Consider the following 26,993-nt stretch of genomic DNA (forward strand, 5'->3'; position numbering starts at 1 on the left):
TCATTTGGAGATGGGGGTTCGTTGGCCACGTGGGATCGTTAATGGAGCCTGTCTGTCAACAGCGATTCATTCTGGGTATACCGAGGTAGACAGGATTTTCATCCTGCAACTCCGCCATGCCACCCCACATACACACACACACAAACACACAAACACACCACTACCACCCAGACAACAATCCCCATGGCAACCCGTGCCCTTCCCGACTCAGCCACTGCTGCGGTGTTCCGTGATGTCACATAACTGAGGCTAGTCGTGATGCTGCTGTGCTGTGTTGGACGCGAGCGCCTGTTCAGCTGGGTGCCAGCAGATGACGGCCCGGTGAGGCTTTCGCACCCTGGCGAGAGCCCGGGGGTGGAGGAGAACTCCCAACACACAGTCTGGGTTTTATAAGTGACTCACGCAGTGTGGAGAGGGAGTGTATTAACGTCGGACGGACTCCCTGTACCCTGGAAAAGAGTAAAAGCGGTCTGTCACCAACCCATCTTTCCTCTCTCTCTCTCTCTCTCTCTCTCTCTCTCTCTCTCATACACTATGTACTGTACTGTAGCTGGGGTTCACCTTTAACACGAAGCAAAATTCCTTTGTCAATGGAGCATAGGTAAATACTTTCAGGTCTGTTAACCTTTAATGTCATGCTCTCTGGTTTTTCCATACCAGTCCCTTGCATCAGTCATTTCACAGCTGGACATTTTACATAACACTGACAGCATGCTCTTTAACAGCCTTATTTCTATCCACTGGACCCTCTAACCTTGACACAATGTCTGATCCATAATAACCACTAAGGTGAGTGGATATTCCAACCTTTAAACAATTTCAACTTTACAAAAACGTAAGAGAAGTGGGTACTCTAACTTTCACACAATCTCACAACTAATGTAAGTGGGTTTTCCAACCTCCACACTATTTTCAGTCCATAAAAAGTAAAAGGAGGTGTGTAAAAGGTGCTATGACTGATTGTAGACACAACAATCTCTAATCCACAACAGGGGGGGGGGGGGGGGGGGATTGTGCTGGACGCTGGAGAAGTCATTTTTAACTAACAGTTACCCCATCCACACTCTGGATGGGAGGTCAGGGGTCACTGCAGATGATGTAATGGAACAGATTCCATTCACAGCCCAAATAAACACTGGGTATATATAATTCACTCAGAGCAGTGGCCGTGGTACCAAGTTTCCCACTCGTTTGTGGGCAGAGACGGAGACTGAGGCTGATCTTTTTCTTTTTTCCAAACGTTTTTTTAATGGCCACAACCCTCGTGGTGTTTTATTGTCCTCCGTATAAAAATAACAAACACGCACACACACACACATCAGTGTGGCTGACTGAGGCTGCCAGAGAGCAATTTTCTGTCCCCCTCGACTGTTCCCTGGCGCACGTTCGCATTTCCAGGGCTCTCAGTCTGTCAGCAGATTACGTGACTGGTCGAATTGCAAATGTTCTACCAAAATATGCTATCTATGTGATGACAGCATTTTTAGCCAAACCAAAGATCTAATCTTCTGTTAGAATGAAACTATGTTTTTCAAAGTGCACGAGGCTGCTGTTTTCTATGGGCTAATTGGAATTCTTTTGGGAAGGTAATGGCTGCCTAATGTAAGAACTGGAATGACTTAATGACAACAAAACCTGACTTGACTTGATGACAATGAGATCAGGGGAAAAACTGACCCCCCTGACAAATTATATATACTTATACTATGAGTAGCGATACAAAATGAAAATGTTATTGTTGATGCAGTTGGACAGAAGTCAAGGTCTGTGACGTTTGTATGTACGATGTACCACATACAGTATAGGGCACTGAACTCTAGGACCACGTGGAAATACTCAGACACACACAAATGCAAAGCAAATGAGAAAAGACGAATAAATACCATTACAAGCCCTGGTCGATCTTTTTTCCAGGTTTTGGAGGCGTTTTTCCAACAAAGCCGATTCGGTTGTCTAACTTCAAACAGATGTTTTTGGATCTGGTGTTTGAAGACACACCCTAACTGGCCCTAATCTGTTAAGGCCTTGAATTCTACTCATGCCATAACTACACATTTGGGCTTCCACCCTTTTATGGAACCAACTTTTGCCCAGACCATTACAGTCAACTTGAGAATAGGCAAACAAGAACAACAACAAAAACAACAATAAGTAAAAACAAGGTCATTCTCTGACCATTTTCTGTATGTTTTGTTTTATCTACAGTCCTGTAAGTATTTATTATACAGCTGTACCAACGTAAACACAACTGAGGAAACCCCTTTGCATTGGTCGTCTCACCACATAAGGGTTCTCCTGTTATGTCATGAGTGGGTGTGGCTGCGTTGAAAGGGATGCCCTTGCTGTTTTCCGAAAGGCATATTTCTTTCTTTTTTTCCCCTTCTCCTTTCCTTTTCTTCGTCTTTTTTCCTCGTTCCCCACAACATTCCTGCGGGGCTGTTGTGGTGCATTCCTCATGAGATTTTCCTGACGTCTCCTCTCATGCTCGTCCTCCTCTAGGGCCGGCACTGATCTCACCCGTCCCTTAATACCAAAAGAGGAGAGAAAAATGGATGAATGACTCAGGCATTGTGCCGCCCATTTTTTACTACCTGTCTCAACAAAGAACATGGGTTTGAGCGTGGTGTCTGAAGATGCTGACAGCAAAGGAAAGCCATACGCACAGTGTTCCTGTCTCATCTCTTTCCCATCTCACTCCAATTCAATCCACCAGCCCTTCCTCCCCACTCCCTCCCCCACACCCCTGAGGATTGTCCTGTACAGTACATCCTCATCTGATCTCGAGTAAATTATATACACCTTGAAGTTTGGGAGATTACCTTTTCATTTGCCAGAGAACAACTACACCCTCGTACAACAACAGTTTTATCTGTATAGACAGCAAAGCACGTAAGATTTTGTTTTTTCCAGTCAAGTCCATTCATTTAACTCAAACACAGATCAGCATGTTTTGAGACCACGTAGGCTTGAATTCTGATGAGGTTAAAGCATTTAACTCTCACGCTATAGAACTTTCACGGGAAAGGGAAAAAGACGGGCTTTAAGGCCTTAAAGATAACACACCCTTAGTCGTGACTCAGCATCTAAAGAAAGTAACACAATCTAAAACTAGCCACTTAAAACATTTATAATTTATTTTCTGACAAATGTGTTCCTCTCTCACATGCCTTATCACATCTAGGTGTTAGGAGGGGCCGTTTTAATGTGGGTCAGTCGTCTAACTCTGGTAAGCAATTTTACATGCAATTTGACTTGAAAGAAACATCATCAAAGGCACGAAGAGCCTATATGCTAAACCCGACGAACCAGAAAGCAAACAGGAGCATGGGGATTATTTTCACTCTTCGAGTCGTATCCAGCGTACCATCTATAGCTAACTTCTATAATTTGGAGTTGGCTGGCCAAGATTGGCTTTGAAATGTCAAACGGCCCCTCCCTCTTTCCCTCCGCCGCTGTTTAAACTAAGCAAAGGGGGCAGACGGAGCAAAATTAGCAAACTACGAGGGCCCCAGTGTCCTGCCTTTGAAATGTCATTCCTCACTAAAGTAATTCATTGCCCAGACTGCCTGCACTAGACTGTAGCTGCATAATTTGTGTCAAGGCACAAGGCCACAGAATATAATTTATAATAGATGCATTAAAAGAAAAAGTTAATGCCTTTTAATGGAATGTTGATGAATTAAGCAGCATTATGTTGGACCAAGGACAACTGACCACAAGTGTAGGTGGGATCTGATTGGTGGATAGATACAGTATGAACCCACTGGCCAGTGAAAGAGAGTCTTGAGGAGATGACTAGGAAGAGGTGCCACAGTTCTGTTCCATTCAACGAAGAACACATATTCAGACTTACACTCACTCCCTCTCTCTCTCACATACACACACACATACACACCACACACACACACACACACAGAGGCACAGACAAACATACACCAGACTATTACTGGAAAGCTCCATGGTAATCGTTCAGAATGAGGTCTGGCTGGAGCAACCTAGCATCCTCCTGATTGGAATCCCATATGGTGGTCTGTGGACAATTTACTGAACCCCCTGTTCTTTTTGGAATCCAAACTAATGGGTTTGAACAGTGTCTAAGCAAAGAGTTCAGCATTTCAAATATAGAGCCCCCCCCCACCACCACCACCACCCCTGTCCTCCCAACCCTCTCTCCACTGACAATGTTATAACTTTGCCAGACTTCCAGGGTTATAGGAGTTTTTTTTTTCTCCAGTCTATCTGCAGAAACAGTGGAGCTCTCAGATGACTAACGTGATCCTCTTTTTTTTTCACATTTCATGTCTGGCTAAAAGATGACTGTTGGGCAGGCCGAAGCCGGGAGGGGGTGGGGGGGGGGGGGGGGGGGGCGGGGTCAGACGGCTTTGTCCTGTAAATCTCCTCTTTGAGCTTCCTCACTGGGCTTTTAACCTCAGGAACTAAATCTGCACACAGGGACCATCCCAAGATGAGGCAGACAGGCCAAAAGAGGACTTCACAGCCTGTTTACTCCCCCCACCCCCCAAGTAATGCCACCTTTGTGCTCCCCTAAAAAATAAAGTGTTCATTGGGTGCAGAATTTAATTGCTGCTCCTTTGAAGTTTGTTAGGAGTTTGCTTATGACAAGGAACACTTGAGAGTCATCTTAATAAGTCTGTTTTTGTTTTAAGTCTGTAATAAGTCTGTTTTATGAGCATGTGAGTAAGCATACTCCAAAGTCGAAGTCAAAGTCGCATACTCAATCATTATAAAAAAGTAAAATAGTGTACAGCTGATTAAAACTGTGTTTAATCTAACGCCTCTACTCACATTAATCACAACTTTACATAATTACTATGGTGATAGATTTACACCGTGTACTATTGCATTCGACCTCTGCGATCACTGTCAGTTGCATAATCCTCTTATTATAAAACATTGGATTTTGCTAATGATGGACAGTCTCTCTCCTCGGTCTTTCCAGAAAACAGCCGTGGAATACCAGCGCTCTGTGGGCAAGCGATGAGGTCCCTTGAAAGGAGCTCATTCATGGGCTACGAGTGCAATGGCGGCAGTGCCAAGACAAGCAGTGCAGGAATGCCCTCATCTCCGAGCCAGCGGCCGAGTGAGTGAGCAAGAGAGTCAAACAGACAAACAGAGCTCTGGGGTCTGACAGAAAGGAACAACAACAAACAACCACTGCAGAGCTGGGAACAACATGCTCCGTTGGGGTGGAATCTTTTTAAAAAATACTTCATAAGATAAACATAAATTGTGTGACAAACATGTTCTATGCACACGTGGCAAATAGTCTTTCCAGTACAGTTCTGTGGTGTTTTGTTTGTAGTACAATATTAGATTATATTATTTACAGAACTTCAAAGAAGTTACATTATTTTTGTTCCTTGACTTTTTTTTTCCATTCGTGCATAGCCATTCTGACAAAATGTTCTCAAAAGTCCAAAATAGAACAGAGAAGCAACCCCTTTTCCAATTAGACAACAACAACACAAACATAAATGACTAGGGATGTTAAATGCATATGGGTGAAGTCAGTCTCGAGTTTGTGAACTCAGCGAGAAATCTTCCATAAATTACTCATTCGTCCGCTACAGCAGACAGAAAATTCAACTAGAAAAGACCATTACCTAATAACCTCATCACAACCTGGAACTACATACATTTCTCACAAAACACCCATAGTGGTTGTGTTTGTGGCGTGTCAACACCAATTTCTTCCAATTACATCACATTTTATTGACTGTTTCATTGTGACCGTATGGTGTTATTAATATGCCACATGTAGAAGTGTGTACATGTGCGATATAAAAATGTGTTTAAATCAAACATGTTGAGGTGAGGTTCCATAAAAGCAAGTCTCTTGGCAGCTAAGCATATACTGACTCTTAATGTGGAGCAACTATTAAGCAGAAGACTTGATATTTAAATTATAAAAATGATCGGAGAAAAAAAAAAATAATTTTGTCCCTCTTTACAATATATTTTCCTTCCTTATACTCCAGATGAAGTGCTAAAGGGGCAGTGCTGACAAAATTATTTAGCTTAGCATAGCTAGTGATAGTTTACTTTCTTGTCAGCCAAATTTTCATCTACCCATACAAAAGACAAGCAAACTTGTTAATATACAAGCTTTGAGATGTGATAAGCTTATAGCAATGTGAATGGAGGATGGTATTGCCACACCAGCAATCTCCTTTTGCTCTCTTTTTGTTACAGGAGAAACCTGGTGAGTTTTCACAGTGATCTCTGTTTCTCGAGGTCACCGAGTACTGTCGGTACACAACAATCGGTTTTACCTGGCTCGACTTGCTACAGCCAGCAGCTAACACAGCCAGGCAGCTACAGCGCTACACACTGGGGGCATGTCATGAGCTCCCATGTACTGTATATGCCCCCAGAGTAGCTGCCTGGCCACATTAAAGTAACACCAAAGAGTTTTTTGTACCTTAAAATAATGTTTCCAAAATCGTTTCAGTGGTTCATCAACTCGTAACAGGGTGAACGGCAATTATGCATTCGCTTCGCGGCCCTCTATCGGCTATAACCGCACTATGTAAGTTTGCCAGATCGGGTAGCGGATCTGTAGTTCGATGGAATGAGACATAAGAAACTACAAATTTGACTTCAGTCAGTAGCAACTCAAGCTAGGTAAAACCAATTGTTTTCATTGACCTCAAGAAACGGAGAACTATGTGAAAACTCGCTGGATTTCTCCTTCAACTTGAAAGTTTAGGTAATGCCACTGCAATGAATGCTGCTGCAGAAAATCTTAACAATAGCTGACGTTACTTCATACACTCCCAATCAACTGTCTACACAGCTACAGCATTTTCCTTTGTGTGACTCTGCATGCTGTGTTGGTGTAATTATAACAATTAAAAAAGTACAGAAAGCTCAAAGCTGCCCAGCGGTAGTACTGCCTTAAGGCCCCTGATACATTTGAGTGGATTACTCAGATTTTACCAACCCTGTTTGCGAATAGTGTCCATGAAAAATTGCTTCCTGAGAGAAATCAGTCACTGGCTTAGCAAACACTCCCTGACAAAAGGAGGAGACGTTTGCCAGACGACTGCGGTGCCCTGACCCAGTAACAACAAGTCCAACTTGGCACATCATCCCACAAGGCTACAAATCAGTTCCAGCCCCCCAACCTTCTCCCCTCTTAATTTCTGACCACCCCTATGGGCATCCTCAATGCCGGACTCAGAAACAGGATCAAAACCCACAATCCTTTGCGGCGGGGGTAAACATTTGGCCCCTTCAAGTTGTCCATGTTTGACCAGGTGTAAGCTTAATGTTATGGTGAACCAGGGAGGGGAGTGTGTAAGCAGGATTCGAGTGAGGCGGAAACCTCATTTCCTTTCATTTATTTGGCTAATTTGCCCCATTCTTGAAAAGAGAGGAAGCCATGTACCTAAACAGCAATTATCCATCTTTCATTGGCTGTTCTGACAGGCAGTTCTGAGGCGATTAAACAGGAATGTCAGCCTCTCTCTATGCTTTGGCGAGTGGTTGCATTCCTCCCTTAATTGGTTTCCTGAGAAACGCTTTGAACGATCGGGAATGGTGTTGGTCAAAAGGACTTTTGTTTGTTTCATTCGGTGCCAACAAAAATGTTACCTAAATTCATAGCGCGACCACGGAGATGTGACTTAACTGTTTTTCTTTCACTCACTCACTTCTTTTCACGCTTTCTCTCCACGCAGGTGTTGCTTAGCGTGATAGCTGAATGTTTAAGTCCCAAGTCCTTGGCCAATTTTCTCCTCACATTTCAAACCAACCAAGCGTGTTGGTTTTTAATTTGAATATTAAAAAGCCAAACTTAGTATACGTCTTGTAAATATGTGGTTTCGCCGTTCCCTGTGAAAGTCTCCAGGTTTTCCAACTGGACCAAAGGATTTTCAGGGGCGCCATTTTATTTGAAAAGTGGTCACGAACTGACCTTGGCAGACGTGTATTCGCCTCTTAGATGGTTACTGGTGTTTGAACAGAGAGGTATGTCAGAGCAATTTTTATTTCATGGATTATTTGATGGGTTAGTTTGGCCACTTCAGTTTGCTTTACAGAACCTTCAAAGGATGCTCTGACTATTTGGAATAACTCTGGCCCTTAGCTTGCTGCCATTGAAGGAATCTGACAACTGCATGGTTTACAGCCTAGCAGGTTATTGATAGAGCCCACCAAGATCTCAACTATTTAAAGACAAAATAAAAACATTTTAAAGCCATCAAAAATGTACCTAAAGATTCACCAAAGGGTTTTTCGCGTTGGCTCTTCTGAATTGGCTTAAATGGCTAAAATTCTTTTGCCTAAATAAAGATACCCGCGGTTATTGCAGAAGGGATTCACAAACTAGGCCACATTCTCTCTCTCTCTCTTTCCAGCCACCACAGACGTTCAGTTCATCTCACACACTGTTAACACCTGAGGAAACTGGCACACTGTGTTCAGTTCAACTGAGGCACCACGGGGAGGAGGCCTCCAGGAGGCTGACGCTCCGTGACGACACCACCCACGTACCTTTCCTGGCACAGCTGGCAGCGGTGACCTAACATCGCCCACGTCGACAAGGTGAGTGCCCGGGAAGAAGTACATCATCTTCACAAAAGGGGTGATTCTGTCCGAGGGTGGGCACCAGATGGTCTTGGTGTGACCCAACCCGAAGAGAAGAAGGGGGAAAAAGTCATACCACCATTCAGCCGTTTGTGAAGTCAGGATTTCTCTGGGCCTGGATGCCAGAGGGAGGGGGATACAGTTTGTGGAGGAACTTGTAGAATAATCTCACACGTCAACTCAGAATCCTCCCTAATGTATGGCAGACTTGTGCAAACTTTTGGATTTTCGTAAAATAAAAATAACAATTGACAAACTGTACACAAGAATGCCATTATTAAATGATGTGTGAAAGCATATAAATAGCAGGTCTGTGAGAAGGGAATCAAATTTGTAGAATACCCACTTCCCGACTTCTTTATTTGTTGTGAGACTAAAAATGTATCTAAAACGATCAATCTAGTCAAATAGTCTGGTGTTGAGTGTCAACTGTATGAGCATAAATGAAACTGGTGAGCTGAATTCATGCACCATGACCCTTTCTGGCTGTCAAACTCCAAGGATCTACACCTACCATTGTTGCAGTATTGTACAGACCTCCTAAACCATCAAGTGTGTTTTTTTCTGAACTTTCAACTGTCCTCACTGAACTTGTGAATGCAATGTCTCCTAACATTATTTTGGTGGGTGATTTTAATTTACACCTGGATAATTCTACTAAAACATGCACAAAAGACTTTATGGACATGCTTGATTGCTTTGACATTACCCAATACATTGACTTTCCAACTCACAACAAAGGCCATATTTTAGATCTGGTCTGTTGTTCTGGTATAACACCTACCAATTTCAGTACTGCTGAATTACCCATATCAGACCACAAAGTTGTGCTATTTGACACCTATCTGTCCATCAGGAAATTCAAAGTTCAGCGTGTCATGTCATATCGCAACATAAAAAAGGTAGTGCCAGAGGAACTTACTTCACTAGTTACCTCCTATCCTTGCCCTTCTCCCAATGCTTCAGTAGTGGATCTGGTTGGCAATTACAACAACTGCATGTCTGCAGCACTCAACAGTCTTGCCCCCTTAAAGACACGGACCGTTTCGTTTGTGCACTCCGCACCTTGGTTCACTCCTAAACTACGCCAAATGAAGTCAATGGGTCGGCGCCTGGAGCGACTATCAAAAGACTGGTCTTGCTGTCCACCAAGGGATGTACTCGGAGCACATTCTTCAGTACAAAAAAGCACTCTCTGCTGCAAAGAGCTCATACTATGCAAGGATCATCAATGAGGGAGAAGGAAACACCAGGGCTCTCTTTTCCACTGTGAATGGCCTCCTCAAGCCACCTGAGAGTACCATCTATCAGAATGCATCTGTTGAACGCTGCTCAGCCTTCTTGAACTTTTTTCACACAAAAATTGAGGCAGTTCATCAGCAATTGGAATGTTCAATTACTAAGCTGAAACAACCATGCTCCTTGATTGAGTTGGGCTCACCTACAATAAATGCACTCAGTGAATTCAGTCTCCCTGCTGAAAGTTACATCTCTGGTCTCATCACCAAGTGCAACTCCTCCACCTGTCAGTTGAAGCCTGTTCAAGATGTGCCTACCATCCATCATCCCAATGATAGCATCAATAATAAACACCTCGCTCATCACTGGTCAAATCCCTCCTTCATTGAAGACTGCTATTGTCAAACCAACCCTGAAAAAACCTCAGCTGAACCATGATGACCTCAACAACTACCAACCCATCTCCAATTTACCATTCATTTCAAAAATGATGGAGAGGGTGGTGGCATCTCAACTCCAGGATCATTTGAAGGACAATGATCTGTTTCAACCTGGATTTCGACCAAAGCACAGCACAGAGACTGCCTTGGTAAAGGTAACAAATTACCTCCTCCGCACAGCTGATGCTGGACTCATTTCCATCCTAATCCTCCTTGACCTGAGTGCAGCTTTTGACACCATATCCCATCAGCTGCTTCTGGAGCATCTTACCAGCATTGGAGTGCAAGGCAGTGTTCATCAATGGTTCCCCTCCTATCTCTCTGGCAGGGCACAGCTTGTCCAGATTTTGGACCACAAGTCTGAGAGTGCTGCTGTCATGAAGGGAGTGCCACAGGGTCTGTTCTGGGGCCCCTGCTCTTCATCATCTACCTCCTCCCACTGGGAAATATCCTGAGGCAACATGGTGTTCAGTTTCACTGCTATGCTGATGACACCCAGCTTTATATGTCCACCAAACCAACTGCCTCCCTTCCTCCTGCTGCGATGACTGCCTGTCTGCATGATATAAATCTGTGGATGACTAACAACTACCTAAAACTGAACAGTAACAAGACTATTACTTGTTGTTGGCTCAAAAACAACGCTGGCAAAGATGGAAAACAGACTCTCCCTATCTGTAGATGGCTCCAACATTGCCTGCTACACAAAGGTGAAGAGTCTTGGTGTTATACTAGACAGCACACTTTCATTCACTGCCCATATTAACAGTGTGTCTCGCAGCGCCTTTTTCCATCTGCGCAACATCGCAAGACTGCCCCCCTCCCTCAGTCAGCAGAGTGCAAAAGTACTTGTAAACACCTATGTTACAACCTGCTTTGATTACTGCAACTCCATCTTCTCTGGCATTCCACAGAAATCACTCCACCACCTCCAAATAGTTTAGAACTCTGCAGCCAGGATAGTAACAGGCACAAAGTCCACAAGCCACATAACACCTGCACTGTTGCAGCTATACTGGTTACCAGCAGTGTTGCCACAGTTACCTTGAAAAAGTAATCTGATTACTGATTACTGATTACTCCTTTAAAAAGTAACTTAGTTACTTTACTGATTACTTGATTTTAAAAGTAACTAAGTTAGATTACAAGTTACTTCATTAGTTACTTTCAGCAGCTGATGTGAAATGGGTCTTAAATGTTCCTTTTTGAGGGGCACTGACTGCCATGACGCTCCTGTTCCAGACATCCCAACCTGCAAAAAGTCATTTCAGGGAGGTATCACGAAGCCCCCCCCCACCCCCCAAAAAATAAAATAAACTTTAGCCTACTTAAATACAGATTAATATGTTCAATAATGTCTAGTCAGTACACCAAATAAGGAAGGCATAGAAATTGTGAAAATAAAATGCAGATTTTGGTAGTTGGTCTTTTCATGTAGCCTTGGCCACTAGCCATCTAGTGCCAATATGCACATGAATTGACACTTGTTAAACTCACCTCAACATGTCTTTTGCCATCATTTAACCCACCATGGGCAATGCTTAGCCTGGGTGTTCCCATGCTGCCTCGCGCGCGATTTGATTCACGCTGCTAAGGCAGCCTGGAGACCATGGAGCAAATTTTCGCCTGAGATAGGGAACCAATCACAGAAGGGGGGAAAGCAAGACGATGATGAGCTATGCACAGACGCATTTGATAGACATCCGTGGCACCCAATAAACGGATCTGGGCATTTTTTTCAAATACGAGAAAATGAACGTTTGGTTCCCAGACCACGTCTCATTGAGAAGTGGTGGCGCTAGCCAGGCTAGGCAATGCTAAAGTCACTGTTACAAACAGTGCAGCGTGCAAGACTAGCCCTATCATTATTTTTTACTCTTATGAGACAAGGGTAGCCTACACTTTGAAATGGGTCTTATATTTTCCTTTTTTTGAGGCACTGACTCTGCCATGACGCTCCTGTTCCTATACACTGAACTGATTAATTAAATTCGGGAGAAAAGAGATAAAAGCCCGCCTACACTGGAAACTGATTGGTTGATTTAGCGAAACAGGACGCTCTCTGTCTTGGATGCGCTCAGGCACACACACACCACCCCTCTCTCTCTCCCATCGTGTGCGCGCCACACTCACATGCGGTCTCGCATGTGCGCTCTTGATCGCTCACTATAGATTCCGGGAGATTGTATCTAATTTGCGGGCGTCAGGGAGCCGCTATCAATATGCGGGAGATTCCTGGAACTTCCGGGAGACTTGGGATGTCTGCTGTTCCTAGATACACTGACTGAACTGATTAATTAAGTTCGGGAGAAAAGAGATATAAGCCCACCTACACTGAAAACTGATTGGTTGATTTAGCAAAACAGACCAGGATGCGCTCTGTCTTGGATGCGCATCAGGCACACACGCGCCACTCCTCTCTCTCTCCCTCTCCGTTGTGTGCGCGTTAAACTCAGATGCACACACGATTTGAAGTCTGGTCTGGCTTGCGTGCTTTTGTTCGCTCTAGGTTCCGGGAGATTTTATGTAATTTGCAGGCGCCAGGAAGCCGCTATCAATATGTGGGATACTCCCAAAACTTCGGGAGACTTGGGATGTCTAGCTAGACAGCACTTTGTCGCCAGCACAGAATGTAGGCTACAATGTACCATGTTTAGCTGACACAAACTCAAAATAATGACTGTATAGATAAAACGTGCATCTCTCTCCTCCCTCCATTGTTGTTTACGTTTGTGTCGCTGCATGGTTTTACACGTGAGTTGTCCTCATGCTGAAAACGTGAGCATAGCCTACATGACATTAATCCCTGAGACAAGAAGAAAGCAAAGAATATATCTTTTTACTAAGGAAAATGACAAAAATAGTAACGCACAGTAATTTAGATAAGTAACTTTAATCTGATTACTGGTTTGTAAATAGTAGCACGTTAGATTACTCGTTACCGAAAAAAGTGGTCAAAATAGACGCGTTAGTTACTGGCATCACTGGTTACCAGTCACCCAGAGAGTCCAGTTTAAGATCCTACTGTTGACATATAAAGCCCTGCATAACCTTGTTCCTAATTATATCACCGACCTCTTGGAGAGCTACACCCCTTCCCGCTCGCAGCGATCCTCATCAGCTGGTCTGCTCAAGGTGCCCAAGATGAACCTCAGCACCATGGGAGAGAGAGCGTTCTTCCACACAGCCCCAAAGCTATGGAACTTACTTCCAAACGACATCAGGCAGTGTGAATCCACTGCCCAGTTTAAAAAGGAACTGAAAACCTATCTCTTTAGACTAGTCTATGGACTGTGATATGGCTAAATGGACTATATAGATTTATATATATATATATTAGGGCTGTCAATCGATTAAAAAAAATAATCTAATTAATTACATACTCTGTGATTAATTAATCTAAATTAATCCCATATATAATATTTGCTGTGAAAGTATTTTAAATATTTAAATTCAAATGAATCATTGAATAATAATCAGCATTAGTGACATTAAAGTTTTAGAGTAAAACTCTTTTATTATTATTTTAATAATGGCCATAATATGACCTAATATGCTAATTTTTTCATATACAAGGTATTTCAGGCCACAGATACAGTATAACCTATGGGACACAATGAAAATAAATTAACACTTCCCTCAATGTCAACACTATTTCTTTCCATTGATGTGCGACTTTAGAGTTGATGAACTTCGGTGATATGCAAATTCCTTGCTGCAGACATTGCAGAGGACTTTATTTCAATCAACACCATCAGGCCGTTTTTTAAAAGTAAATGTTCCAATCAATGATCTAGGCACCACATTTTCTTCTCTCTCCTTCTTTTTACAGTCTAATGGTTACTGACTACAACGGCTCGGGGTCAAAGGTCATACGTAATCGATTAATCTGCGTTATTTTTTTTAATCAGTTATTTTTTCTCAAATTAATTAATCGAAATTAATCAGTTATTTTGACAGCCCTAATATATATATATATATATATATATATATATAATTTTTCTCCTTTTTTTGATATATGATTTTTTTCTTCTATTTGTTTTATCTGTGAAGCGACCTTGGGTGTCCTGAAAGGCGTTTTTAAATAAAATGTATTATTATTAATATTATTATTATTATTATTATTATTATTATTATTATTATTATTAAAGGCGCTCTAAGCAATGCTGGGTAACGTCACTTCTGTTGACGTTGAAACAAAACAGAAAGCTAGCTCGCTACTTCCTCCCCCTCCCTCCCATGCAATTGAAACTCTCCTACTGTAAATGCGCATCTGATTTGCTGGAATAGTTTGTTATGTTTTTATGGGCAAGGTCTGCCCAAGTTGTTTTGTGGCTGTTTTTGGAGCCTGGGTTGACCACAGAGATAGCGTTTTTCTTTACAGTGTATTCAGGACACAGGCAGCTAGCGGATGGTGAGGTGATGTTTGTTGTAAGTGACACAAAATGTTTTAGCCTAAAAAACGTATGACATCGCATAGAGCACCTTTAACATGTATAATCCCTTAAGGCGGGGATCACATCAGCCAGCGGCAAGCGTAACACAACGCTCAGACCATAATAAGTTTTATCTCGTTCCTAAGCAACACAAATGGTTTGTCAATTGAATACGCTCGCGTTGCGCTTTGAAAGTTGAACCAAGTTCAATGCTCAGCTTGTTCAACGCTAGCGTTACGCCAGCGTTGCCACGTTCCGCTGCTGAACCATAGAGAACAATTGAAACCTGACACTTGCCGCTGGCTAATGTGTAAAACTTCACATGCTCCTGATTTTTCTGTCCATTGTTGCCACAAATATGAATGTTTAATGGTGTTTCATTCAACGCTACACAAGAACACTATGCATTAGTCTCACAATAATGCATCCTTATCAGGTCAGAACACTTGTTTTACACTTGTTTTGTTTGTGTTGGTGTCTACCAGAGTTTGTATCAGCCCGGACACACTGGCACTGCGTAACCATATAAACATGAAACTTTCTTTCATATTAGGAATTATTATTCATGTTTATCCAGTACAATTCACATTTCATATAATGTTTCACATAATATTAAAGAAAACAGATTACATATTTGCAAAAAACACAGTGTCACTGTTGTAAAATGTAATAGCAAATCTACTGTAAATACATTTCTTTTAACTATGAGACTGATGGATATTTATGAAAACTGTGTCTGATACCCTACTTAGCTAACACATTTGGGTGTTGTTCCCGTTAGGAAACTCTGCCATCACCATGATTTTTTTTTCTGCTTGGAGTTTCCCTGAGACCTACATTGCTGAGGATAGTGTTATTCGAGGGGACCAGCAAAGACCTGAGGTTTAGCAGAGCCATACCTTTTATCAAAGCTACCATGGTGACAACACAATTACATCATGCTCCCGACAACCCAAATCTTCACGCTCTGTTTGCTTTTTCTGGGCGGCAAAGTAGTTCAAAATTCGTCCTATCAGCAGCAGACAGAAAGGTATATTTCCACCCCGACCACACTCTCAGATGTGTAGACCTACTTCTTGCACGAATGTTTCATTATTATTCTTTTGATATATCTACAAGCTGATTTCGTTACTTCAGGCCATCTGGATGTCTTTGATTTGCAGGCCACTAATCTTTTTTCAGCGCTGAGTCAGGAGAGATGTGATCATGGGGAGCCATACGAGGCCTTGAGGAGCGCTGGGAAAAAGTGTGTGTGTGTGTGTGTGTGTGTGTGTGTGTGTGTGTGTGTGTGTGTGTGTGTGTGTGTTGAGGGTGTTAACCGAGACTTTTAATGCAAACCTGCAGTGCGGTCACTTAGCCTTGGTTAATCAACAGACGTTTTCGGAACAGTTTCTTTTTTAATGCGATGAAAGACTAATCAGCAGATATCAAGACTTGGTGGGAAAGTACCACTGATCTCTCTAAAATCTCTCCAGCCTATGTGATACCTTTGCTTTGCTGGTCCCCCAAAGGGGAAAAAACAATGTAGTCATGCTAGTCTAAGGTAGAGCCAAGAGCTAACTGGAATTGGAATCCAAGCACTTATTCGATTAGTGTGACCTGCAAATAGTTTATGCTGCTACCCAGAAGAAGCACAACCTGAATAGCTTGTTCCAATCCTTTGATTGTGATATTAGTTTGGTTAAACATCGACAAAGGTCTAACCAAAGCAGACTTAAAACCTCAAAAGAATGTGTCTCTTTCATTTTTTTTATTTTTGTGTGAAGTACTGTACGTTCTCGGCCTTACTCATTTCAGTCATTCCTTTTGGCTCCTGGAGTGAAACCGAGGCTGCTTGAGGTTTCTGGAGCAATGGGAGGTTTTCCCATCAGGCTCCACATAAGCTTTCATTTACCAGTATCGGTGATTTTAGTGCTCCACCACGCTTGCAAATTTCAATGAAAACAACTATCGATGGGCACAAATAAATTAAGCACGCTCCGACTCCGCACAACCCAACACAGAACCAGCTGAGTTACCACAAGGCCGTGGTTTATTTGTGCTGTACTGTGCAATTGGTGAGTATGACTTTTGTGGTTTTAGGTGGTTCTTTATCCATTTTTTCCCATGGCCACCAGAAACACATTCCTCTGTGTACTCCACCCAACCTGTCCAGTTTAGGTTGTTTATATATAAGAAATATTCAACTAGCCCTCCCTCTGCACAATACCCAGAGATCAGCACACCTTATTTTATGGTCATCATCAACGTGCCTGGCTGGTGTGTGGAAAAGTGAGAGGCATAATAGGTGGCTTTCCATAATTCACTCATTACTATTTTAATGCCAGCGAGCGCATTAATATGTGCAAAGTGTTACCAGGCCTGAAGGTGTCTGCACACAAGTGCCGGCCAGACCACTGGGCCTTATTAAGGCCTGCATGGATGCATGAGAGGTCTACCCCAGCAAGCAGACTAAACACAGGGAAAGATGTCGAGCCAGACAAGGATTTCCACCATTCCAGTGTGGAAATGTGAAAGGGGAACTCTCAATGCATGAACTGTTTTGTGGATTTTTAGATTGTGTTATTTTTTTCCCCCCTAATGTCCCCAGACCCTAAAACCATGTGTTAGATGATCTTCCATTTGAGTTTCAGATCATTGCTTTCCGATCATAGTTTTCCACTTCGGACTTTCATTATATAGTTTGACCATTTACAGTGGAGTCAGTCAATCTGAAGCGTTTTTTCAAACTACTTTTCCGGCCTGTTGGAGTCATCTAAGAATCCATATGTGGAAAAACCAAAACCTTTCAAAAATGTCTATGCACGCACAGGGCAATAACACAAGCCTTTTTTCCATTCAGTCCCAGTATAGAATATGGAATTCTAGCTAAGACTAAGGGATCTGCCTCTCCACATCATTAACCTTATTATCGCTAGCTATTTATATTACGCTGTTATGATGGCCTTTTGCCATATACATAAGCTCATGTTATAAAGTAATATTGTTAGAAATAAACTGCTCATTAACACCCACCTCTGCTGCAGAAAATAAAAATGACAATGTTGCAAGTAAGTCAAATATCAGCCAAGAGTATACCCTACAACAGCAGCGGTGAGGAACAGATGGGAAAGCAATGGAACATTTCATAACATCAACAGTGGGCCTACATAAAGCCCCAGCAAAGTTTCCACCGCCCACCTTTTCATGACGACCAGGGGGCCAGTGTCATCAGACTGGCAACAGAAAAGAAAAACCCAATTCTCTGTGAAAATAGTTGCATGTGACCTAGTTTCCAAAAGGGCACGTTCAGTCACACATGCATGCTTCCAAAGGTCAAACACAAGTGATGGACTATCTTTAAATTCCTGGGATTCACATAGCTGAAAGGGAGATGGTTCAACCACATGATTGGAAATATCCACCTAGCTCTATGTTGGTTAGTTTTCATGCCTAGGACAAAATGTTGGCATTATCCAAGTTTACTCTTTGAGAAAAAAAAATCCTCATAAATGCAGCTTGAGTTCTCACCGACTCCTTGCTGTAATTGTCACAATTTACATATTTCAGGTCAAATGACCCTTTGATGCAGATTGCAATCTGGTTTCTGTTATTTATACAAGATTTTAGATTGATGTCAAACTCAAAAATTGGCTTCATGGATCGTCTACATTTATTCAGGAACAGAATAAAAAAACACACATTCTCCAACATTCTTTGTTGGATTACAGAAACATTTGTTACATTCTCCAGGCAGTACTTGAAAGAAGGGGATCATGAATGAAATGTTTTATTTTTAAATCTGTCTGGAGGGATATCAGAGACCGTCTGACTTTCTCATAGCCAGAGCCAAGAAGACACAAAAAGAACAGTGGGGCTCATCCAGCGAGTGGATTGAGTTTTTTTTCCACATTTTTCGATTATCGAAAATCATGTGACTTGTATGACTCATTTCTCATCCGGATGAAAGGGACTAATTGGAACCATATGATCACACTCCGTATAGTTCACGCTCATCTCACGCATGGAGTTTGGAGCTTGGGGTGGATGTCATTTAAGGCTAAGGAGGTTTTGGCCACTCCTGGCTGTGATTCGTGTACTGACACGGTGCCAGGGACGTCTGGTCTGGTCAGAGACTCTGCTATCTGAGCATGGGATGGCATTTGTGTTGGTCGTTGTAAAGATCATAATGAAACCCAGGAAGACTTCTGTTTCATGTCATCAGCAGATCGAGGACTAGCCGTCCATCTCTCCCCACTGTGACCTGCTCTGTTGTCAGGAAGGATTCTATAACGAACCATCGACACCACACCTGCACTGACACGCACCATAAACTCTCTGGTTATTCCTAGCCTTGTTTCCATCTGTTGGTCTGTTAAAAAAAGGAACTGTGTTCCTCCCTCACACTCCCCCCCCATCCCAACCCCTGTCCCACTCAAATCCCTGTAGGTGAATCTCCTGCATGTCGTGTCCGAAAATAAACAGGTGGCTCGTGTGGTTGTAACCAGTTATAAAATGATCCCCAACAGGATGTGGCTTGTACCAGTTGTGGAAATATACTGGCGCCAACACCAGTGGCCGCCATCCTCAGAACGATTGTGTGAAAATGATGAGCATGACACTCTTTTGGTCTATTTTTAAACCCCCAATGGCAGTAATATCCATGAACTAAATGGTCATGCCGTGTTGCTGACCCTAACTCAAGTCCTGCCCTAAAACTTAGGCATCTACTTATCTACATTTCATAATGATTGAATGTGAAGTGTGTATTGAGTTACTACAAAGGTTAAATAATTTCAGAGCCTAAAATATTCTGGATACAGTAGACTGTGTGTGCGTGCGTGTGCATGCATGCGTGCGTGCGTGCGTGCGTGCGTGTGTGCGTGCGTGCGTGTGTGCGTGCGCGCGTGCGTGCGTGTGTGTGTGTAAAGGGACTGTTAGGGAGGTTAATGGGTTTCACAGACACTATCCAGGATCCAGTGCTTCATTGTTTGATGTTGTGAATGGTCCACTGAGAAGCATCTGTCTGAGAGTGATTCACTTGTGGAGTCTACATTTCCACAAAAGGGAAAACAAATGGTGAACGGCTGTCACCTGTCTGTAGCAGACTTTCACTCCCTCTCTCCCTCTGTGTATCCCTCGTTCAGTCTGCTGGGCTGCTCAACAATAGGAGCCCTGTTTCGGCCTGTGCAGGACTCAGACTATCACCGCGTGGACGTGGACAGCCTCTTTTATATTCCTGAGAGCAGTGACCGCTCAGCATGTGGCTTGGCTTCTCATAAGGCGGGAGTCATGCTATAAGTGAAACGGACACCATGGCTCTCCGAGGTGGCTTTAAAAACAAAAGCCACACGAATGTTCTGGGGGGGGGGGGGGGGGGTCTTAGAGGGGTAATAGTGGAGGTAATGGCTGGGGGGGGCATTTCCTCTTAAGCAGCCATAAATTTAATCAGTTGGACTAGGGATGAGAGTTATGTAACTTTTGCGTGTCACTGGGTAGAGTTAAAAAAGAGGGCCATGTGTTTTTTTTTTAAAGGTTAGCACTCTATGCATGCATTGGTGTTAAGCTGGTCTTTTTGTCTTTTCTTTTTTTTTAAAGCACAACATATCATTAGGAACTGGGAGCCTACAATTTAGCCCACACATGTACTGTAACATTAGGTGTCTGCCTCTGTGTGCCCAAATGATGATGAAGATGACAGACACCTGTATTTCAGAAGCAGCTTGTCTCTCCAAGGCCTCCTGAGTCATGACTTCACCTGGCTATCACAAGCTTGTATAATAAAAGCCTCACGGGTCTCATTTCGACGTCCAACGAGTTGCGTGGGAAGGCATGCTGCACACACTCAGCCCCCTGATTTCACAAAACCAACATGGAGATCTCAACAGACACCCTGCCCCCCTCCCCCCCCCCCCAAAAAAAAATAAAACTAACCAACAGAACCCCCTAATAATGTCTCTGGCCTGGAATGAGATTTCACGGCCAGTCGAGTCAGTGGGTGACGCACTGCTGCGGGAGTCATTTCACATTGCTGACCGAAAAAAACACCGAGCTCAGAGCAGTTCATTAGCGACAGAGGGAGGCTCGATTTGCTGATTAATGTAATCTGGGTGTTCTTGCCAGGATTAGGTAATGGCTGTGTAATAGAGCGTGTTATGAGGACAGCATGGGTACACAAGCGGGACCATTGCCCAACAATGCATGAGGAGGCCCCAAGAAGCTTGTTACATAGCAGTGTGTCAAATTAAACAGTTAGCTTAGTTAAACAAGTACATTAAAAGTCTCTCAAATCCATTTATTCATAGATGCCAACTACTGTACGATCACTTTAAGGAGAGCACTCCCATACTTATGACCAATCTTGTATATTTTGGCAGTGAACACAATGTATTTGAATGAGAGAAAGAGAGAGAGAGAGACAGACAGACAGAGAGAGCGAGAGAGATTTTGGAAAAAACATACTTATCGGTTGTGATCCTTATTTATTACCCCCAACTTCATTTTGTCCCTGAATGTTTGCCCCTCCCCTGCCACAGCTTACTCTCCCGTCATCTACAGCCTGGGCTATTTTATTCACAACCCTTCTCAATAGGCTACAGTGGGACTAGTGGCAGGAAGGCTTACACGATAGGTGTGCATATCATTTATCGAGAGCTCTAGAAGAGTAGTAGCCTACTTACTGCTCATTACAGCCAACAGCCCATAATATCCTAGGTGTACTGTATCTGCTCGTGTGACTTTCCCTTTACCCTACTCATGTAGCACAGCGGTAACCATAGGGAATAAATGGTGTGGGCTGAGACAGGCACAAGATGGGCACAAGCACGGCGTGTGAAAGTCACAGTGACGTCATGTGTCATCAACTGGACTGCACATAATACACTGTCAATAATATTCAGTATATTACAAAGATTAAACAGATTCCCACATGAAAAATCAGAACCATGATATTGTGCAAAACAAGGCTAAGAGAAACATTTTATTTTCCTTGACATATGTGTGACTATATCCAATCAACCTTTCCCTAAAAATGTTTTCCCAGGGAAATTGCAGCTCAAAAAATGAGCAAAGTTTGACTTTTGCATGTCCCAGGTGTCTGCCTCACACATACAGAACTGCCTTATCTTAAATAGCGCCACAGCATGGCATTGCTCAGACAAGCCTCTAATGGTGTGAAAAGTAAACTAATTCACCTGTTTTCTTTCGCCTCACACAGGGAGAGCCCACAAGCACTCTGCACGCTTAAAAGAAACACAGGGGACCAATAGCAGTCGGCGGGGCCATTGCGTCCGTAAATGCGCCATTCAATTAAGCCATCGCTGTAATTAGCTGACTTTCAGCGTGGCCTCTGTTGGCCTGGCGCTCCGGGTATACTGGGCTGATTGTGGCGGTAGGAAGGGGTGGTACACTAGGGGCCTGTTCACTGGTCTCTCACCCCCATCTCACCTCCCACTCACCACCCCCAGCAGGGCCAGTGAATATGGTGGCCATGACTTGCATTTCAACACCTTATGCCTCTGGATATCAACCCCCTCTCTGACCCCCCCCCAAAAAAAATCCTACTCTCCCCTGCCTTGCCTCACCAATGCCAACTAAACTCCTAAGGTGTGAACTGCCCCCCTCCATCCGCAAGGTGTTTCACTCAGACAGGGGAGCCTCCATTAATGTACTGCGGTCAGACCACCACCCATCAACCACCCACTCAGCCCTTACTGCGGCTAACCCTCCGAGGAATGTCCAAGGTCACGGTGGCCCCTCTCATACCCACCTGAGGCCCCCGACTCAGGAGATTGCTTGCTTGCTTGACTTCATACTGAATTACAAGGACCTTTACACAAGGGGTTCTCCCACACAACGTCTCTCACAGAAATCAGCCTCCACTCCACTGTGGAACTTTTGACCCTGGGCTTTTGTTTTTTTTAAACGCATAAAAGAACCAATGAGGTTTAACCCGTAAATGTAAATCACACAGAGCCAAATTCATTGATTTCAATACAACTTGCTGAAGTCTTGTCGTGTTGTCATGAAACAATTTGATTAGTTCTTCATCACAGAACAGCATTACATCACAGACCACTGGCATTAACAGAACTGGAATCCAACCATCAACAGAATTGAGATAACTTTGCATGTTCAACTTCAGAGTTCATCTAGTATATTTGGTCCAGCCCATGTGGTTATCCACTCACACAAAAGAAAAAAGTCCAGTTTTCAGATGGTGTCTACAGGGACGTTTATGGGTGACTTGTGTACTGTAAACGGGATTCTGAAGTTGGTCGTCTATAGAGCAGGGTCCCAGCGACAGTACAGGGCGCCTAATGACGTTTCAAGTGACGACAGCTCTACCGTTTATGTGTTTACTCTCCAAACGCCCCTTTCACAGACCGTGTTGACTTATCTCACCATAAACCTGCGAGCCTCCACAAAGTGATGGGAACCTTCAGGAGACTGTTGGTTGGGTTTAGGTCCTGCGGGGTAGGGTGGGGTTGGGGTTAGTGGTGGGATACGGTAGAAGAATGGGGGGAGGGGGGGCTGTCTCCAAACAAGCATAGATGTAGACAGATGGTGTTGTGGGCGATGTGGGAGTATTTTTGGATGCCAGTGATGGAGCTGTTGGGTGGGTGGTGTTGGGGTGGTGGGGGGGTTGTGTAGTGACTGTAGTCTGACTCACGGCAGCATATCTGGTGGGTCTGGTTCACTGAATACTAACAGAGTCCCACAGCAGGCTCCTTGAAGGCTCAACAGTGGTGTCTGGTGTCCCAGACCCACTCCCCTCCACATGATGGGTTCTCTACCTAGCAAATACTGACAAATTGTTCGGTCAGTCCTCTTCATTGCTGTGGCCATTTGTGATCAGCAACATATCCAAACAAAATGCAAACTCTTGATGAGGGCACCAAATGAGGGCAACAAATACCAACAAGTGCTTTGGTATGAACTACCAACCAACATCCCCCCCCCCCCCCCCCCCACACACACACACACATACTTTCCCAAGCCCCAACCCTCGGTTTGGAGTCCCACCTCAGGCCGTCTGCAGCGTCCCTCCCCACCAGGGTTACACACTCTGTCCTGCCAGCGGTAAAAAGAGAAAAGGGACTTGGCTGGCTGGCCGGCAGGCCGCGGGAGCCTTCTAGTTGCAGCTCCGAGAGAAAAACGAGACTTTGGAAATAAAACCAGACAGACCCAAGTGCCTTAATTGGTCACAGTGGGCTCAGAGGAGAAAGACATAACAAAAAAAACGGAACATACTGGGTGGGTATGATCAAATCAATAAGAAAGAGAGAGAAAGAGAGACAGAGAGGGAGAGAGAGAGTGTGTGTGTGTGTGAGAGAGAGAGTGAAATAAGCTTTTAATTTTATGTTGAGGTTCCAGACATTAAAAACACAGGTTGGCCAGGAGAGGCTAATTGTAAACGTGTGTATTGGAGCCTTCCCATTTCATTCCACATTTTTCTGAGGGAGCACTCAAACATGCACTCACACCCCTCACTCCCTCAACGCACACACACACACACACACACACAAGCTAGCCGAAAGGATTTATGAATTCATCCTGTCATTCATCGAGTCTCTAATTTCTATGAAACTGATTTGTGATTTGCTGTTCACCAGCAGCCATAATTGATGCATGTGTTTTTAGCACATTCTTTTGTCTTCCTAAAGTATGAATAAAGCTGTGACAGACTTTGTGAGCTAATGGTGTACAGAAAGATAGATAGAGAGAGAAAGAGAGAGAGAGAGAGAGGGAGAGAGAGAGATAAAGAGACTGCATTTTTAAAACTTCAAATGTGCAGATATGGTGTGATTTGTAAGTCCTTGCAGGGTGTGTATAACTTTTTAACGGATTGCGCAGTGCAGTGCAACGACCGCATGTTTATCCAGGTGTGGAGTATTTTGTGCGGGACAGCCCATAGGTGGCATTTCCTCCTCTTACGGGAACTGTGTGTTCACGGTCCACCCATGTTCGCGCCAGACGGCAATTATGACAGACCAGGGCTGCATTCGCCTGCTCTGCTCGCTGGCACGCAATTTAACGCGGGGTCAGAGTCGAGATACGACACCCACAAAGCGCCTTTGCCTGTGCCGAGACCTCCTTTTTTTTGGCCTGCACTTTCATCTACAAAACACCTGCCCTTTCGTGTCCGCACACCCGCGCGCTCAAACACTTATTTGCCCACTGCGCTCGTCTTCCGCGGCGCTTTGGTTTTCATGGGGAGAGATGTGAGAGGAAACAGATGTGCTGCATAATTAAGAAGGCACGTCTGTGAAAAAATACGGTAGTTCAGTAGATCAGGCAGAAAAAAAGGAAAGTCAGGCGAGCCGTTAGACACGCAGACAAAAAAAAGATTGCTACTCAAGCCATTGCATATTTGCATGGTACAAAAGACTTGTAAAGAGACTTAGACTTGGAAAGTCTGTACATTGTTGATGTGCACTGCATTATTTCAAGACTCTGCAAGACCTCATCACCAGTTGGAAGCAATACTGTGTAGGCCTGCCTGGGGAAATTTCACAATGGAAATGTACTATTTTGAGTATGTTATGTATTTTCTGTTCTATAAGATAGGCCTACATCTCATGACAGACATGTACAGCCTATAAAACTTTGCATAGCATAGCCACTGGAATGTGTCCTGTAATGATATTGTTGCATATTCTCAAATTCATCTAAACTACCTTCAGTAGCAAGCACTTATTCTTATCAAGCGATTGCACATGGATTGAGAGTGATAGCTGACCAAAGAGGAAAATCACAAACAGACCACAAATATTCCTGCCTTGTAGGTGAATGTGGATCTCAATTTAGCCATATTTAAAATATACTAACCCCATTGCCTGGGCTTAGGCCAACAGGCACAACAGTCTGCAGCCATATGTTCTGAGGGCGAAGAGAAAAAACCAACACAAATGGCATCCAGCCCAACTTTAAGATAGGAGAACATAGAGAGGGTCTGACAAGAACAAGGGGGAGCCTGTTCATATTATAGCCATGCAGTTGTAAGGCTGTTGCTTTAAATCGTGTGTGCTTCTGTCTATTTGTTACTGTAAGTCCTATGCTACTACTTGCCTTACTACTTGCCTACTTGCCTTACAAAGAAAGGGATAGGCAGCTCAAAGAATACAGGGCTCTTTTCCTATATCTTGTTGGAAAATAGTGGTGTGTATTGCACACCATTGGTGAAGGCAATAATAAACATCTGGAGATAAACTGAAAGGAAATAAAAAATATTAACTATGTTCAAGCCATGCAGAGATCTGCAGCAAGCAAATGGCCAAGAGAATATTAAGTAGATTACTGCCAGGAATATTTATAACACATAGATACAGTAGCTATGGATAATTACAAGATAATTACAAGTTTGACCACCCCATAACTTCATCTTATGACAAGAGCTTGTTTGGAAGGTTGATGGTTGTTCCTAATACACTTTAGGATCTAATGCATGGCCTCAGGGGAACTTGCATTGTTTACGTGAAGACTGAATAAATTCTAAGAAATGTTATGAGCCCTGTGCCCTCAGAACAAATAGTCCTTAATCTACAGTGTTATACAACATGTAGGACTTTTGACAATGGCTGTGTAACAACATACAGTGAGTGACCTTGGCCACCTTGGTCTTACTGCAACAGATGTAGATACAATGACAGGAGGACCTCCATCGAGTACCCACAGCTTGTGTGTTGGTTGTGCTTAACATGGGGCACACATTTTAGTCACTCTGTGTGTGGCGTAATGACGCAGGGGAAAGCGTCCGTGCGTGTGTGTGTGCGTGTGTGTGGTCGCCCCGTGAGTGTGGCCGCATGGAGTTCACTTCACGTAGGTCTTTCTGTGGTTTGGGGAAATGAGGCCAAAAGGACCAACCAGGGGTTTGGCTCAAAGCACAGATAATTCATAAGGCAAAAATATCTAGGGACAAAACAACTCTCCCCTGCCACGAATCAAAGGACATGAGATGCTTTCTTTTTGCTTGGCTGCACTCTAAACAGCCCGACATGGCATTGTTCAGAGGGAGCCATTGTCCGTTTCCTCTCCACGGACATCGGTGCGTGGCGGAGCAGCAGGTGAGAAGAATCATGGAGGTCCAGCGCCTCAGGCCTCAGACACAGCCTCAGTCACAGCCACAACCACACACGAATGTGGGAACTGGCAGAGATGATAACCAAAGTAAACTCCTGCATTTGTTTGGAGCAAGACAACTACTGTATGCCAGACCCCCCCATCACTCCCCACACGAGCCAGATTTCCAGTCTTGACTGCCCTTGGTTACTACACTTTGTTAAATATA

This window comes from Alosa sapidissima, chromosome 6 (genome assembly GCF_018492685.1).
Source record: "Alosa sapidissima isolate fAloSap1 chromosome 6, fAloSap1.pri, whole genome shotgun sequence".
NCBI classification, from domain to species: domain Eukaryota; kingdom Metazoa; phylum Chordata; class Actinopteri; order Clupeiformes; family Clupeidae; genus Alosa; species Alosa sapidissima.